The 6,063-nt window shown below is 40.8% G+C and overlaps 1 long non-coding RNA gene across 1 annotated transcript; it reads right to left on the reverse strand.

The window, feature by feature from the left end:
* Positions 1–1,246: 1,246 nt before the first annotated feature.
* On the reverse strand, positions 1,247–3,743 carry LOC131728840 (uncharacterized). The gene is made up of 2 exons (XR_009322840.1): positions 3,088–3,743; positions 1,247–2,433 (listed from the first exon to the last, which is right to left on the reverse strand). It is a non-coding gene; the product is annotated as an uncharacterized LOC131728840 (long non-coding RNA).
* Between the last annotated feature and the right edge of the window lie 2,320 nt (positions 3,744–6,063).

A 6,063-nucleotide genomic window follows, 5' to 3' on the forward strand; every position in this document is an offset into this window, starting at 1 on the left:
TTACTGGGAAGTTGGTTCCAGACCCTCACAATTCTCTGTGTAAAAAAGTGCCTCCTATTTTCTGTTCTGAATGCCCCTTTATCTAATCTCCATTTGTGACCCCTGGTCCTTGTTTCTTTTTTCAGGTCAAAGAAGTCCCCTGGGTCGACATTGTCTATACCTTTTAGGATTTTGAATGTTTGAATCAGATCGCCGCGTAGTCTTCTTTGTTGAAGACTGAATAGATTCAATTCTTTTAGCCTGTCTGCATACAACATGCCTTTTAAACGCGGGATAATTCTGGTTGCTCTTCTTTGCACTCTTTCTAGAGCAGCAATATCCTTTTTGTAACGAGGTGACCAGAACTGAACACAATATTCTAGGTGAGGTCTTACTTATGTATATATATATATTTTGACTTCATTTATACTTATTGTTTTTGGTTGGTGCAGACAATGAGAGAATGAGAGACAATGAGAGAATCGATGATCTTCTAAATGTGCCTGCTTCTGGATTGTGCAGGGGGCTTGCAGTGAGTCGAGAAAACTAGAACAATCGTCTGGAGTGTGACATCGCCTGTATACCTGGGCTCTTCCATGTTTTAACGTGTTTTTATGTGTGCGTCAAATGAAAGATCAGGTTCAAAAATCACACCCAAGTTGCACGATGATGCTTTTGGGCTAACGGTGTGTCCAGCAACGTTGATGTCAGAAAATGTCAATTTATCACTGAGTTTTTTAGGCCCCAGGATTAAAACCTCTGTTTAGTCTGAATTTAGCATAAATTATTTGGGGGGATCCAACTGTATAGTGGCACATACCCACTTGGCATACTAGAACATGCAGGTTGTTCCTCGGTCTCTATTTCTAGACCTTCAACAGGCTCTTCCATAGCAGATGGAGAATCCTCTTCCTGAGTAACAATAGTGTCATCACTGGGACTATCAGTGGGGTAAAAATCACTACCAGAGTCAGATGGAATCTTGGAGTGTGACTCAGGGTCACTGTCAGTTACCATCAGCACCCTAGTCACCTCTCTGAAGAATCTTTTGTGTGACAGCTTTAGGCAACAAACATCTAATGGATTTACTAGAGGAATGGAGTATATGAGAAAAATGGGTAATGTTTTTTAATAAGTGTTGGCAAATATATAACAAAATGATTTATATCTATCTCTCTCTCTCTACACACACATATATATATATTGTAAAAGGTTGTTTGGTGTGGAAGCCTAACTGGCAGTATAAGAGGCGACACTGACACAGAGGTGTGGGTTTAACCTGGGCAGGCTTTTATTTTTCACGGCAACACACAGTGTATTTGTAGCAATAAAAATAAACAAAAACCAAAATAACACCTGCCCACTTGGGCCCTCGCTCACTTCTTGATCCCTGTCTATCCTTGCAGAGGCTAAGCCCTGTGCAAATAAAAATGACTGCAGTGTGTAGTAAAAATAAAATAAAATACTGCAGTGTGTAGTAAAATTACTGCAGTACAAAAACCACCCTACTGGAGAACTAAACAAAAATAGTTCCAGTCTCAGATCTTCCTGGTTGGTACAGGTTCCTGCCACACCCTTTCAAAAGTGACCTCCACAAAGGTAAGTACAGGTTTTAAAGGTGCATTTATAATCCAAACCCAGGACTGGGCTGTAACTGTTACTTTGTTCCCTTCCAGGTGTTTCAGGTACGTTCTCCAGGTTTTACTTCCCTCCACACAAGAGGAAAGGTGTCCAGTCTGGCCCACACAAGGACATCAGGTACATAGAGGTCGTAATGATAGTTACACAGTCCTGTATTTCAAATAAATGAAGCGTCTGTTTCTTTTTCTTTCAAGGTTAGCAGGAGACCTCTGCTGGTGGAAGAAGGAATGGACACTAGCTGGACCAGCAGTATCCATGCTGGCGTTATACACCACGACTAAAAATGAAATTACACAGTCTGTGTCATGTGTTTCCTTTATCAGTGCTTGAGCACACAGTTCAAAAGTAAGCAGATAGGTCTCTAGGTAACTAATACTGCTGTTTGTAATCCACGCACAGGCAAATCCACACAGTGCTCTTTCACGTTGCCTACTGGTGCTGTGTGGCAAAGTGGTAATGACGTGCAGGTGAGTGCAGTGCAGAAGAATCACACAGACAGACGTTGGTACAGGTGCAAGGGTGTTTATTTATTTTTGTAAATGTCCAGAGCCTCAAGGCAAAACCTGTAAATGATAATAGTGCTGGAAGTGATACAGCGGCGTGTATCACTTCTAATTTATAATCCCGCGGGTTTGACCCGCAACCCCAAAGTCCCGTTCCGACACCCACACTAAACACGAACACAAAAGACAGTGCGTGATTCAAGTGCTAAAAGGTGCAAACACAAAGACAGTTGGTAGTGAAAGGTGAGTGGTGAAGTCCGGGTTTTTCGCTGGCCTGCGGCTGCAGCTCCGGATCGTGCTCAGTAATCCTCTGTGACAAATAACACACAAGACACACAGTGTTAATACACAGACACAGAACACTCACGGTTTCCTCACAGTACGGGCTCCTTCTCGGTTATTTAACTTAACCATATGCAAAGGAACAGATCACTCAAGCCATGCCCCCTATTTATACCCTTGCCCATGACCCCGAGGTTAACGAGCGCATCCGCTCCTCCAGTCCTCGGATGCCACGCCGCTTACCGTCTGGGTCACTGAGCTCGGGTGCCATGGCTCCGCCCCCTTCCGAACTGACCGACTTCCATCTACCCTACGGAATAAATTGTCGTGCCATTTCATTAAGGGTATTCTGTTCCTCGTATACCGTGCTCTCACAGGTCGAGAGGGAGATCTAACACTAAGACTCATTCGATCTCTGTCACATGCTGTAATTACAGTTGGTCTTAAAAATGCCTTGCACTGCAACTGCACTGCAAGTTGCAGTTATTTAAACCAGTCCGTCGGCAATTTGAAGCAAGATCATGCAGGCTAGAGAAGTGAGCGTTGCTTCCACACAGGTAAGTTTAACACTGTGCTAAATATACAACAAATCGAATCTCCGGCAAGAGGTCCACACACTACATTACTCTTAAACTTCCACCACAATCTTGCACACAGCTCAATTGTAATACGTTGTACTCACTGATCGCTGGGTTTGCTCGTACTCCACTCGCTGTTTTTAAAAACTCACTCCGCGGTTACTGCTCTGCACAATCCTGCTGCAATCTCCAATCTTTATTTAAATGTTCCTCCGGGTGAGTCTGCCCCGTCCTCAACCAGCCCCGACACCCACACTTGTATACTGTGTGGGTTTCTTAGCAGTGCTTACAAAGGTACCACGAAATGTTCCTGTAAGGGCAACTGAGAAAGCCAGCACCTCTGCTCACTTTTTTTCTTAAGTAACAAAAATTATTCTCTGCCAAACACGAACTACTTTAGATGTGTAATGGCTTTTGTATAGAATACTAACCTTAGGTTTAGGGTCTCGGTGTTGGGAGAGGATTATTAATTGTTTTATTAACAATAATATGGTGTCTACTTAAATCGCGGTAAATTTCCGTATTTTTCACGGGTATGTTGCGGAATAAAATTAGGATTTTGCGGACATTTCGCGGACCTGTTTAAACATTAAATAAACCTAAGCAGACAGTATTTCAGAACACTATAAAGCCTAAAAATTGTGGTACTTACTTCCTTAATAAAACAGAGTGCTGTCACTTGTTAAAGGCAAGCATGCAGCATCCCTCTGTAGTTGACTTGCCCATATATTGAGACTGCACGTTCTGCATCCACTGAATTGGTTGGAAGTTAAGGCAAAGCTTTGCCAAGTTATACAGATGTGGAAATCGATTAGAAACAGCCCAAAAACTCGGTTACACAAGGGCATCTGGCATACTTTAATAAAGGCAATGTATGAAGCACATTTGTTGTCATATTATTTGTCCAATCCAATATTTTATTTTATTAGTACCGAGTCAAAACATAGAGAACGAACGTGGCTATTCGGGTCTAAAATTCCAACTGTGAAAAAGTAAGCAGCAGGTTGAATCGAGGTGGCTGTGCTGGATCGTTTTAGTACTGATTTAACTTGCAGACAGGAATACTTTTTGTCTGCGCTGACTTTCCAGTTTGGTTTCTGAAAGCTGTTTATTTTACGTTCTGTTTAGCATCCTCTGTAGTAGCCTTTTGTTTAATGTGTGATTCTGAAGCTAAATAGCGATCGATCGTACTTTTTCCAAAGACACATTAAGATATGCAAAACAATTACCTCAGTCTGCATGTACAGTTTCTCTGGGAAATATCTTGCAATGGTCATCAGCCAAAATATACTTTGTCCCACCCCCTACTGCACAGTACAGATCACATAAAAGCAGTAAAGACGCACTGATAGGCTGATTAAAACATTTTCATTTAAATAGTAAACAAGAACGTTAACGGCTTTGGATAATTTTTTTGTGTAAATGTTATTTGTGGACGTTTTTTGTTTGTTTGTTTTTTGCGTAAGTGGAATGCACACATGACGGTGAAGGAATATAAAAGGGCTGTCTACAGAAGGAAGACACGTAGTTTGAGTCGCTTGCGTTGTGCAGTAGTTCATTTAAACAATGTTTTTTCCCTCTCCGTACTTGTTTGTATGCATTGGCCCCTAAGAGGTGAATTTTGCGGTAACCCATCAATATCACGATGTCCGCGAAATCGCGATTTGGGTAGAACCCTAATGATAACCAATCAGAATGCAATGTCCTGACAGGAACATTTGTTGGTACCTTTATAAGGACAGCGGGTTCCTTATATTCCCCATCCTTCCCGCTGCCAAGTCACCTGACTTTTTATTTCCTCTGGGATTCTGGGAAATTGAGTTCTCTTTTCCTACTGCATTGTTTACATGGACGATCGTCTGAGTTTTGTACTGAATGTCCCAGTTTTGTACATTAAGAACATAAGAACATAAAGTTTACAAACGAGAGGAGGCCATTCATCCCATCTTGCTCGTTTGGTTGTTAGTAGCTTATTGATCCCAGAATCTCATCAAGCAGCTTCTTGAAGGATCCCAGGGTGTCAGCTTCAACAACATTACTGGGGAGTTGGTTCCAGACCCTCACAATTCTCTGTGCAAAAAGTGCCTTCTATTTTCTGTTCTGAATGCCCCTTTATTTAATCTCCATTTGTGACCCCTGGTCCTTGTTTCTTTTTTAGGTCAAAAAAGTCCCCTGGGTCGACACTGTCTATACCTTTTAGGATTTTGAATGCTTGATGAAGACATTGTCTAGATGAAGACATATCTGAGTCAACATAAACTCCTAGGTTTTTTCATAGATTCCTTCTTCAATTCTCCCATATGATATTTATAATGCACATTTTTAATGCCTGCGTGCAGTACGTTACACATTTCTCTATTAAATGTAATTTGCCATGTGTCTGCCCAGCTCTGAATGCTGTCTAGATCATTTTGAATGACCTTTGCTGCTGCAACAGTGTTTGCCACTCCTCCTATTTTTGTGTCGTCTGCAAATTTGACGAGTTTGCTTACTATACCAGAATCTAAATCATTAATGTAGATTAGGAATAGCAGAGGACCTAATACTGATCCCTGTGGTACACCACTGGTTACCTCATTCCATTTTGAGGTTTCTCCTCTAATCAGTACTTTCTGTTTTCTAACCACTCCTTAATCCATGTGCATGTATTTCCTTGAATCCCTACTGCATTCAGTTTGAGGTAATTAATAAAAATATATATGATAATGTATTTGTTTACGCTTATATTTTTCTGCAAAATTTTGCATAACGGCAATTTAAGAAAACGAGATTGCTATATTTTTATTAGTATTATTTTTTTATGTGTTTTTACATCAAAGTAGTTTTGCAAGGTCAACAATTTGTTTACTTTTAAGCTTTTTTTTAACCCAAAAAATTAATTTGTTCCTTATTAGGAAACATAGAGGCAGGGAAATTTCACAACACGCGCATGTTTTCACTTGTATATGTTGTGTAATTTCCGGCTTCTATGTTGCTCAATAAAGAACAAGAGACCGAATTCTGTTCAACACTCTGCAAAACAAAATAGTTTGCCAGGGTGTGTTATTTCCTCAAGATATCATACCTTTAAACTCGCTCTG

The sequence above is a fragment of the Acipenser ruthenus genome, unplaced genomic scaffold (genome assembly GCF_902713425.1).
Source record: "Acipenser ruthenus unplaced genomic scaffold, fAciRut3.2 maternal haplotype, whole genome shotgun sequence".
Lineage (NCBI taxonomy): Eukaryota > Metazoa > Chordata > Actinopteri > Acipenseriformes > Acipenseridae > Acipenser > Acipenser ruthenus.